This window comes from Ovis canadensis, chromosome 4 (genome assembly GCF_042477335.2).
Source record: "Ovis canadensis isolate MfBH-ARS-UI-01 breed Bighorn chromosome 4, ARS-UI_OviCan_v2, whole genome shotgun sequence".
NCBI lineage: Eukaryota > Metazoa > Chordata > Mammalia > Artiodactyla > Bovidae > Ovis > Ovis canadensis.
Genome location: NC_091248.1, coordinates 62,618,399 through 62,630,619, shown reverse-complemented (window position 1 = coordinate 62,630,619; position 12,221 = coordinate 62,618,399). Strand labels below are relative to the sequence as shown.

Here is a 12,221-nt window from a genome sequence, read left to right as displayed (position 1 = left end):
AGACAGGCACTGTTCATCTTTCAAGTCAGTGATGGAAAATGATTAGAACTCCAGAATCATATGTCTGAGGTTCAGAAATTTTATTCATTCTTCATGAGGACATTTTTATACTGGATTTAATGTAGCTCAGGTTTAGTTCCTTGGACAGGTTTAGGTCCTTGGACAGCTAGGAGATTCAGCCAGTCCATCCTAAAGGAAATCAGTCCTGAATATTCTTTGGAAAGACTGATGCTGAAGCTGAAACTCCAATACTTTGGCCACCTGATGCAAATAACTGACTCATTGAAAAAGACCCTGATGCTGGGAAAGATTGTAGGCAGAAGGAGAAGGAGATGATAGATGATGAGATGGTTGGATGGCATCACTAATTCAATGGACATGAATTTGAGTGAACTCCGGGACCTAGTGATGGACAGGGAGGCCCGGCGTGCTGCAGTCCACGGGGTTACAAAAAGTCGGACATGACTGAGTGACTGAACTGAACTGAGCTTTAGTTCTTTTATTTTTGTCCTTTTTGAGCTAAAATTTTAGTTATCTTAGTTATAGTAGAGCTAATGTTTGAATAGAGAGACATCATTAGAAAATTAATAAGGTTTTTCCATTTCCATTGTAAAGTATAGTCATTGATTCATATATAATATGCCTTGATTATAGTGACCAACACATGAAAGCATATCAAGCCTAGGATTCTATTTTGGAATACAGGGTCTGTTACATTGAAAGATTATTATGAAAATTCCAACATTTTTACTCCTGATGGTTAAAAGGAGACATAATTGAAATAAATTATTGCTCTTGAAAATTTAAGTGTAAATCAGATTCTAACAAATTATTCTGCTAGTTGTTCTTCATTATGCAAAGTATTATAGATGGAAAAATGAATCCTCTTTCTTGAGAAAAAAATTTATTCAAGAGCTCTTTGATTATAAAGAGCCCCTGGAAATTTCACTGAAAATCCTCTGTTCTGTAGATTTGTTTATTTTCTCACTACCTCGTAGACATTTTTTTCATGTTTTAGTTTGATGTTCTAGATCTGAGAGTTAGGTTGTTGCCTCCTTAAAATACTTTGAGAAAGTCTTTTCTTGTACGATTGATCCGTGTTCAAAAAACAGATATTTTTAAGATTTCTATTATAAACCCACTGTTATGATGATTGATATGTTAAGCTGTGTTTACCTTTTCTAGAGGGTAAACTGGCAATAAATATCCAGAAACTTAAGCTGCTGCTTATGCCCTTTGGCTCAGTAATTTCATGTCTAGAGTTTTGTCCTAATGCCATAATTAGAAATGAAAGGTGAAATTGGTATAGAGATGCTTTTATAAAACTATATGTAAGAAAACTGGAAATAAGCAATGCTCAATAATGGGATGGTAATTGAGCTATGATATACACACACACAGAGAAGGCAATGGCACCCCACTCCAGTACTCTTGCCTGGAAAATCCCATGGACGGAGGAGCCTGGTGGGCTGCAGTTCCTGAGGTCGCTAAGAGTCGTACACGACTGAGTGACTTCACTTTCGCTTTTCACTTTCATGCATGGGAGAAGGAAATGGCAACCCACTCCAGTGTTCTTGCCTGGAGAATCCCAGGGACAGAGGAGCCTGGTAGGAAGCTGTCTATGGGGTCACACAGAGTCGGACACGACTGAAGCGACTTAGCAGCAGCAGCAGCAGACGACACACACAATGCATTTTTTTTGTAGTCATTTAAGTCATATTGCCGTAGCATTTTTAGTGCTCTGATGTTAACCAAAAAAGAGCAGCAGTATGTGAAGTTACATGGAAGACATATCAAATTTTATTTTTTCAATCAAATACCTCAAAGTACTTTGAAGTATAATTTACATACAGAGGGTTTTCCCTTTACAGGTACATATCTTGATTCATTTTGACAAATGTACATATCATGTGATAACTACCACAATCAAGATATATACTGCCACCCCCAAAGCTTCTCTTGCCATTTTGTAGTCAAGCCTTTCCCTCTACTCCCCGTCCCTGCAAACTATAGTTTTGCATTTTCTAGAAACATCTAAATGGAGTCACGCAGGATGTTGCCTTTTACATCTGCTTCTTTCACTTCTGAGATTCATCCGTATTGTGTGCTGTGCATCAGTGTTTTCACTTTTTATCGTGGAGCATCATTACAATGTGTGGGCACAGGGATTGTTTCCAGTTTCCATTATGCATCATTTGTTTACAGGACATAATGTTTTTACTTCTCTTGGTTACACGCTTTCAGAGAAGGATTACTGAGGTATATGATGAATGTATGCTTAAGAAGTTGCCAATCTCTTTTTCAAAGTGTACCATCTTGCATTCCTACCAGCAATGAGAATTCCAATTGCTTTGCATCTTCAAAGCCTACTGAAAAAATCCAGCCATTGTTATAGGTGGTCACTCATTTTCCTGGTGACTGATGCCAAACTTTTCATGTGCATATAAAGCCGTCCATATACCTTCTCTGCTGCTGCTGCTGCTAAGCTGCTTCAGTCGTGTCCGACTCTGTGCGACCCCATAGACGGCAGCCCACCAGGCTCCCCCGTCCCTGGGATACTCCAGGCAAGAACACTGAAGTGGGTTGCTATTTCCTTCTCTAGTGAAATTTAAATCTTTGAAATCTATTTAAATCTTTTAAAATTAGCATTTGCTTATGATTGAGTTTTGAGAATTCTTTATATAAGTTGTATACAATTCCTTTGTCAGATATGTGATTTGAAAATATTTTTACTAGTTTATAGTTTGTCTTTTCATTTGCATAATTGTGTCTTTTAAAGAACCAAAGTTAAAAATGTATCAGCTTGGCTATTTTAAACTTTATGTTCCATCTTTTGTTAGAGTAAAATTTTAGTTGAGAATAGTTTTAGATTTACATAAAAAATTACAAAAATAGCAGAGAGAGCTCCCATAAACCCAACACCCAACTTTCCTTCTTATCAATATTTGTATGACTTATTTGACACAACCAGTGAATATGGCTTATTTTTTTTTGTGACCCATCTGGGAAGTCTTTGCCTGTCTCAAAGTCACAATGATTTCTATGGTTTTTATTTAGAAATTTTATAGTTTTAGTGTTTTGGTTTAGGTCTATGATACATTTTGAATTAATTTTTGTGTATGACCTGAAGGAATATTGAGGTTCATTTTTTTTTCTATTAGGAATTCAGTTGTTAAAGCACTATTTGCTTAATATAGGTTTTATCTTAAAAATAAACATATAGCATGTATATAAAAATATATGTACACATATGTATGTACATAGTCATATATATCACTGAAGGATATGCTTGAATAGTGGTTTCATTTCACTTTTCACCTCAGTTGTTTTCTGTATGTCTCTACAATTAGCATGGGTAAGCAGAAGTTTTGAGTGAGCAGATGAAGTATGGGGGAGGGTGATAGTTACGATGAAAGCAGTAGAAGCAGAGACTGAGAGAAGCTGGCCTCTGAAGGAGGGAAGCAGATCATGTCGTTGAGAAGGTGATGAATACTCAGTCACCCATTTGTTGGTTTCTTAACTACCCTGCAGAGCCTGCAAGGCCTGCCTCCGCCATGGTTCCTCTTTTGCTCTGTGGTCTAGTCAGTCCAGTGGCTGCAAATCCTGTGACTTGCACTCCCACCATTATTATAAATGTTATTTATAATAATAGTAAAGAATAATATTCATTATCATTATTATAAATACCCACTACTTAACTTGAGTCGCTGTCTGTTTTTGGCAATCTAAAGGAAACTTACCAGCCAACGCAGGCACGTAGAAAACCAGCAGCTCTTTCTGGGGTGAGGATGAATGACTAAAGGAAAACAAGTGTTCCCCCCAAAGAAAGAAAGAAACAAACCGAAGGAGTGTGACCTCCATTGTGAAATTAGAGCTTTGGCTTTTATTATAACATTATAATCTTTTTCAATATGTTCCTGAGATCAAGGGATAACATGTTAATATATTAACCACTTTTTTTTTTTTAATTTTTACTTTTACTCTATTTTACTTTACAATACTGTATTGATTTTGCCATACATTGACATGAATCCACCTCTGGTGTACATGCGATCCCAAACAATAACCACTTATTTTTTTAAATTTTTTTTTCATATTGTTCTAGCCCAGAAACCAGAATTCTGGAAACAAGTAAATTCTGCTTGGAGATGGAGACAGAGGGTTGCAAATGTTAATAGAACATTTCTGAACATTGGCCAAGACTTGTACTTGTGACATTGGTTATAAGAGACAGCAGATGGGTCTGCATACCTGAGACATGGCATGTCATGGTTAAGATCATGGGCTGATCTGAGGGCCATCTCTGCGGCTTTCTTAGCTGTGTGACCTTGAGAGCAGGTTCCAAAGCTTCCTAAAGCCTCAGCTCCTCCCTGGGCACACAGGGGCGATTGGGAGGCAACTCTCAGGTAGTGTGCCTGGCACAGAGGAAGTGTCATTCAGTTCCTTGCTCCCTAATTGTCCCCAGCACTCATGCCAGGCGCCCAGAGGCCTTATGCGCATGACTGAATTTTGAGGCTAATTGTTCACTTTGCAATGAAAGCTTCCCATTTCACTGAGCTCCTTAACCACCCCATCTGTTTAACCATCTCTGTCTCCCTGTGTGGGTTCCCTCCTCAGTTTTAAGATGCTTAATTATTAGGTATGGGTGATAGAATGATCAGTACCACATGAGCATCAGTTATTAGCAATAAATGTGCCTCCTCTGAGTAGCTATGGCATATAAATTATTTCCACATAAAGGTAGTTTTCTGCAGTTCTGATTATACCTAAAATAATGCTAAATTTTACCCAGTGCATATTTACGGTTTTGTGGATTTTTGTTTTGAGATCATTCTTCTCAGGTTTATCTAGTTGACCCAGGAACAACTGCAGTGACATTGGGGATAAAATTCTTTTGTTCTGGGTTGTGTTTTTTTTTTCCTTTCAATTTTTAACTCCACTGCATTTTTGTAGCATCCCATTGGGAAGTTCTATTTCTTCTATTTTCTGGCTCATGTTTCCTAAATGGCCAGTTAATTGTCTAATAGACACAATCTCTGGGAGGTTGTTGCTCTTTGGCAGGAGTTATTGTTGTCATGCCAGGCCTCTCATGTTAATTCTTTCGCTGACTTTCCCTCCAGGTTCACAGGACAGAGGCAGCAGGCCAAGGAAGCTACTGAGTTGCAACAGCTAGAAATTCAATTCAACTCAGATTAGATTAGCACCTGGTAGAGGCAGTGGGCATAGCAGTTAGAGCGGGAGACCTGAAAATGAACCACAAACAAGAAAATGAACTGCATGTGAGAAAAAAAAAAAAAACCTGTTTCCAGCCCTATGATCAAACTTTCCTTATTTTTGCTGTACCATGGTGTAAGTGTGTAAGATACTACAGACACATATTCTTTTGGAGGCTTATTTTAATTTTCACATTGGATCACAGTGTTGGGAATACCATTGGGGATGGTATACACACCCTGTGTAAAGAGAGGAGAGCCATTTAGATCTGATTTTTTTCTTTATACTGTTTTGCATCATAGAAATATCTCATAATTAATTAATTTTAAAATATATTTAAAGATTGCAATTGGGAGGAAATCTAGTCAAGGCTCATTAGAGTAGTCCAGGAGAGGAGAAAGTACAGAGATTAGAGTGGAGGCAGGAAATGGAGAGATGAGGACAGACTTGGAGTTTTTAAAAAGTGCTCTTTGTTGTTTAATTCACAGACTATAAACATAACCACTTTCGGTGTATAGTGCTATGAGTTTTGGGCTTCCCAGGTGGCTCAGTGGTAAAGAATTCACCTGCAATGCAGGAGATGTGGGTTTGATCCCTGGATCAGGAAGATTCCCCTGGAAAAGGAAATGGCAATCCACTCAAGTATTTTTGCCTGGCAAATCTCTTGGACAGAAGAGTTTGATGACTACAGTCCATGCGGTCACAACTGAGTCAGACACGATAGTGACTAAACAACCTGAGTTTTAACAAACATACAGAGTCAAGTAAACACCTTCCCCCCCATCATAATGTAAACTAGTTCTGTCACCCCTTCTCCCCCCAGAAATCCCTCATACTGTAGCCACTCTTCATCCACCTCTAAGCCCTAACAACCGTTCATCTTCATACCCACTAGCTTTGCCTTTTCTACAGTATCAGAGAAGTGGAACCTTAGCGTAACTTTTTGAGGCTGGTTTCTTTCATTCAGCATAACACCTGTGAGAGATAGCCATGTTATTCATATATCAGTAGTTCTTTCTGTCTTTTCCAAGTAGAATTTCATTGTGTAGATACATCAGAGTTTGTTGAATCACTCATCTTCTGAAGAATATTTGTGTTATTACAAGCTTTTGTCAATAATGAATAGAATTACTAGAGACAGTTATGTACAGGTTTTTCTGTGAATATAAGTTTTCATGTCTCTAGAATAAACATCTTGGTGTAGGATTAACAGGTCACACAACAAATGTATGTCTAGCTTTACGAGAAACTGCCAAACTGTTCTCCATAGTAGATGTATCTTTACATTTCCACTAGCAATCCATGAACATTGTGGTTGCTCTGCCTCCTTTCAAGTATTTGGCACTGTCTTTAAAAAAATCATTTTAGTAGGTGTGTAGTACTTCATTGTGCTTTTAATCTGCATTCTTCTAAAGCCTAATGATGTTAAGCATCTCTCTATATACTTAAATATGTAATATTCAGGATATGAGACCTTTGTTGCATATATGATTTGCAAATATTTTCTCCTAGTCTGTAGCTTGTCTTTTTGTTCTCTCTGTGTCCTTGAGGCAACAAAAGTATTAATTTTGATGAAGTCCAATTTATTAGAGTCCAGTATTATTATTCAAATAAATCCAATTTTGATAAAGCTTATAATTTCAGACCTAAAATCGGTGCTCTTTGTTGGCATGCATTTGCTATTATATACTAGCATCAGAATGGTTTCGGGCTTGTTTATTGTTACACAGGTTGTGTACTGCACAACTCTAGAGGGTATGATTTTTATGGACCACAATGCATAGCAACCCCAAGAGCTGTGAAGTGAGCAGATTCTACAGCCATACATTTATCTCTCTGGCGTCTTGTGTACTGCACAGATTGTAGTCATTGGTGTGGTTCCGTCATTTATTTGTTGTTATGTGGAATGCATATTGGAGCTGTATTTAAGAAGCTCCTCTATATGAACCATCTAAAGCTAACTTGTTCACACCAACTCTTCCTGTTCTTGGGGTTTCAGCAACATCATCCTTTCAGAATGGTTTCCTCAGCTGACTCCATCAATTCACATGGAAACTGGAAACTTCTTGCACTTAACCAGTTTTCATAGTCTAGACAGCCATGATGTTGAAACTCATGTCTAAACAAATGACTAGAAACCTAAACCTAAGATTGGTAGCAACATCTATGACCCAACTCTGGATCTGCCTTAAAAAAAAAAAAAAAAAAAAGCAATAGACTATAAAGACAGAAATACAATTTGCAGGTAGTATTTTGGCTATGAGTAATACATTATTAACTCCAAGTGGCTCTAACTAAACTGTGAGGTGGTACGTGACTTCCCTCTGATCATGTGAGCTAGCATTCAGTGGTTGAGAGTTTTATATTCTGAATACTTGACTGGTTATACTTTCTTGCTCCCAGTTAAAGGTGGGATTACAAGCCATAAACTGGTCAACAGTGAATGTCAGAGCAGAGCCAGGAAAATTTCAACAGAACAGAATTGTTCTCAGTGTGTTTTGTCATCAGTTTCATCAGTTAATACAGGCTTTAAAATGCTGCAATGTGAGCCAGGGATAGGGAAGGAGAAGCAGACATCCTATTTATGAGTTCTTATTAAAAATCAGGTTGATTATGTTTTCATCTAGGTAAAGTGCAGACTCTGATTGTATCTTGGGAATAAGTGTAAGTTAAATGGGGAAATTGTTAAGAAGGATATCTTGGAAGGTGTGGACTTTGAAGGCTGAACGTTTGGGAGGAGTGGGTGTGTGTGTGGTCAGGTCACTCAGGATGGCTGTCTCTTGCTCTCTGTACATCCTCTGCTCAACCAGTCCCTGCTGCAGTTACACTGTACTCACACGACTATCCAGTCCTCTCAATCATAGGCCTTAGTCAGTAACTACCTACAAGCTTGCTTCCTCCCCCAGCCTCTGGTTTCCCTGGTAACTGATGAGCCAACTGGACATCAATTCCCCCTATAAATGGTAGCCTCCATCTCCCCTGAATAGCAAAGATGGCCGCTGAGTCTTTCCCACTGTCTGCTGCACATGGTGGCCTGTTGCTCCAGTGCTTTGCTTCAGACTTATACGATTCCCTGCCCATTCAGCCACTGGTGTCTCTCTCTGTTGCTGTCTCCAGGCTCTTTCTTCCCTCTGTGTCTGGGCAGTGTCAAGGCTTGCAGGAATGCAGGGTGCAGCCCAACAGTGTGTAATACTGCAGACAGGTAAAAAGATCATGTAAGAAGGTATCACTGTTTGGAGGGTCCAGAGAAATGACTAAAAGAATAAGGGAAGGGAATAATTTATTTGAGGGACTCTTGATCCTCCTCTAAGAAGTGATGGAATTAAAAAAAAAATTTTTTTTTTAAGGTAGAACCAACGGGTGTTCTTTCGTAAGTAAGCCTGTGGAGAAGGGAATGTCTACTCACTCTGGTATTCTTGCCTGGGAAATCCCATGGACAGAGGAATCTGGTGGGCTACAGTCCACGGGGTCACAAAGAGTCAGACATGACTGAGTGACTAACCCTTTCACTTTCCATGAAAATATTAGTATTATAGGGAAGGTGATCTTCCTTGTATGTTTTCCACCTGCCTGGCTTCTTCATAGTTATCTACTATGATTAAAATGATTAAAATGATTAATCTACAAAATGATTTAAAAAAAATCCAGTTTTCCACCATTACATACAATGCTAGCTATAGGAGCTCTGGTTTGTTTTATAGATATTCTATTTTAAGTTGATTAAGTCTGCCTCTATCTCTAGTTTGCTGGTAGCTTTTTATTTCTTTATAAATAGGTGTTGGATTTTGCCAAATGCTTTTTTTTTTTACACCTATTGTTAAGATCATATGATTTTTCTTTAGCCCTTAGATGTGATGGATTACATTAATTGATTTTCAAATTTTAAAGCAGTCTTACATACCTATAATAAACTGCACTTTGTCATGGTGTATAATCTTTTTATATGCTGTTGTTTTGATTTGCTAACATTTTATTAATAATTTTTGTTTCTATATAAAATGAAAGATACTAGTCTGTAGCTTTCTTATAATTCTGTAGCTTTCCTTTCTTATAATGTCTGCATCTTATTTTATTATTAGCTGGTTTTATTAATGCTAACTTTATAGAATGAGTTAGGAACCCCTTTAAATGTTTCATAAAATTCACCAGTGAAATCATCTAGGCCTGTTACTTTCTTTTTTGGAAGGTTATTGATTCTTGATTAAATTTATGTAATAAGAATAGGCCTATCCAGGTAATCTATTTTCCCTTGTGTAAGTTTTAGTAGGAAATGTCTTTTAAGGATTGGTCCATTTCACTCATCTATCAAAGTTTTGGATGTAGAGTTGTTCATAACCTTCTTCTATTATCCTGTTGATGTTCATGGACTCAGTAGCAATCCTTTCATTTGTGATATTAGCAATTTGTGCCTTTCCCCTGCCCCCCACCCCGGGTAGCCTGGCTAGAAGTTTATCAATTTTATTGATCTTTTCAAAGAACCAGTTTCTCCATTGATTTTTCTCTATTAGTTTCCTGGTTTTAAAAAAATTTCATTGATTTCTACTCTAATTTTTATTTCTTTATTTCTGCTTGATTGGCCGTCATTTGTACATTTTCCTCTAGTTTCCTAAGGTGGAAATTTAGGCTACAAATTTTAGATTTTCTTTTCTAGTATATGCATTCAATACTATAAATTTTACTCCAAGTAGAGGTTTCACTGCATCCCACACATTTTCATTTAGTTAAATACTTTAAAAATTTATCTCAAGACTTCTTTGACTCATGTGTTATTTAGAAGTATGATGTTTAATCTTCAAATATTTTGAGATTTTTCCAGCTATCTTTCTGATTTCTGGTTTAATTCTCGTGTGGCCTAACAGCATAGTATGATTTCTCTTCTTTTAAATGTGTTTTATGGCTCAGAATGTTGTCTGTCTTTGTGAATCTTCTGTGTGAACTTGAAGCATGGCTTATCCAGCTGTTTTGGCTAAATTATTCTATAAATATCCATTGGATCCAGTTGATTGGTGCTGCTGTTTGTTTAACTATATCCTGACTGACTTTTCTGCCTTTTGTCAGTTACCAAAAGAGGGGTGTTGAAGTCTCCAACTATAATAGTGAATTTTCCCTTCTTGCATTTCTGTTTTTTCCTCAATCATTTTGATGCTTCTTTTGGGGAAATATATAAGTTATGGATTGTTACATCTTATTGGAGAATTTACACCTTTATCATTATATAATTCCCCTCTTTATCCTTCAGAGTTTTTCTTGTTCTTAGTAATATTTTTTTTGGATATGAGTCCTCAAGCGATGGAAACAAAAGCAAAAATAAACAAATGGAATTACATCAAGCTAAAAAAGCTTTTGCACAACAAAGGAAATTATCAGTAAAACAAAAAGGCTTCCTACTGAATGGGAGAAAATATTTGCCAACAATATATCCAATAAAGGGTGAACATCCAAAATATGCATACAATTCAACATAAAAAAAATGACCTGATTTTTAAAAAAATGGGCAGAGAACTTAAATAGACACTTTCCCAAGGAAGACATCTGAATGGCCAACCAGCACATGAAAAGATGCTCAGCACGACTTATCCTTCAGTTCAGTTCAGTCCTCAGTCGTGTCCGACTCTCTGCAACCACATGAACTGCAGCACGCCAGGCCTCCCTGTCTATCACCAACTCCAAGAGTTCACTCAAACTAACCTCCATAGAGTCAATGATGCCATCCAGCCATCTCATCCTCTGTCGTCCCCTTCTCCTCCTGCCCTCAATCCCTCCCAGCATCAGAGTCTTTTCCAATGAGTCAACTCTTCGCATGAGGTGGCCGAAGTACTGGAGTTTGGGAAATGCAAAGCAAAACCACAATGAGATTTCACCTCACACCTGTCAGAATGGTTATTACCAAAAAAACAAGTAACAAGTGCTGGTAATGTGGATGAAAGGGAGCCCTTGTGCACTGTTGGTGGGAATGTAAATTGGAGCAGCCACTATGGAAAACATTACTGAGATTCCTCAAAAAACTAAAAATAGATTTACCAACTCCATTCCTGCGTATTTCTCAAAGAAAATAAAAGCACTAGAAAAGATACATGCACCTTTGTGTTCCATGTTATGTTTTTTACAATAGCTAATATACAGAAGCAACCTAAATACTCATTAGAAGATGAATGTATAAAGAAGATGTGGTATGTGTATATTTGTATATATATTTATTTGTGGCTTCCCTGGTGACTCAGACGGTAAAGCAATGCAGGAGACCTGGGTTTGATCCCTGGGTCAGGAAGATACCCTGGAGAAGGAAATGGCAACCCACTCCAGTACTCTTGCCTGGAAAATTCAATGGACGGAGGAGCCTGGTAGGCTACAGTCCACAGGATTGCAAAGAGTCGGACATGACTGGGCAACTTGACACACACATACACATTTGTATAAAATGGAATATTACTTGGCCATAAAAAGAATGAAACCTTGCCCTTTGTTCCAACATGAATGGACCTAGAGAGTATTATGCTAAGTGAAATAAGTCAGAGAAAGACATATACTGTATAGTTTCACTTACATATGTAATCTAAAAATAAAAAACAAATGGACAAACATAAAAAAAAGAGTTATAGATACAGAGGACAAACAGATGGTTAGCAGAGGACAGAGGGTCAGGGAGGAAAGAAATAGGTGAAGGAGAGTAAGAGGTACAATCTTCCATTTGCAAAATAAATGACATGAGTATCAAATTTACAGTGTGGGGAGTATAGTCTGTAACTATGTAATATCTTTGTATGATGACATATTGTAGCTAGACTTATCATAGTGATCAGTTTGAAAGAATGGATAGAAATATTGAATCACTCCAGTACTCTTGCCTGGAAAATCCCATGGGCAGAGGAGCCTGGTAGGCTGCACTCCATGGGCTCACAAATAGCTGGACACGACTGAGCGACTTCACTTTCCCTTTTCCTTTTTTCCTTTTCCCTTTTCCCTTTTCTCTTTTCCTTTTTCCCATGCATTGGAGAAGGAAATGGCAA

At 37.6% G+C, this 12,221-nt stretch overlaps 1 long non-coding RNA gene across 1 annotated transcript in view; it reads left to right on the top strand.

Moving 5' to 3' along the window:
- LOC138439286 (uncharacterized) overlaps positions 1-12,221 on the top strand; it is a 550,512-nt gene that overhangs the window by 182,134 nt on the left and 356,157 nt on the right. The gene's annotated exons all lie outside the window — the stretch shown is intronic.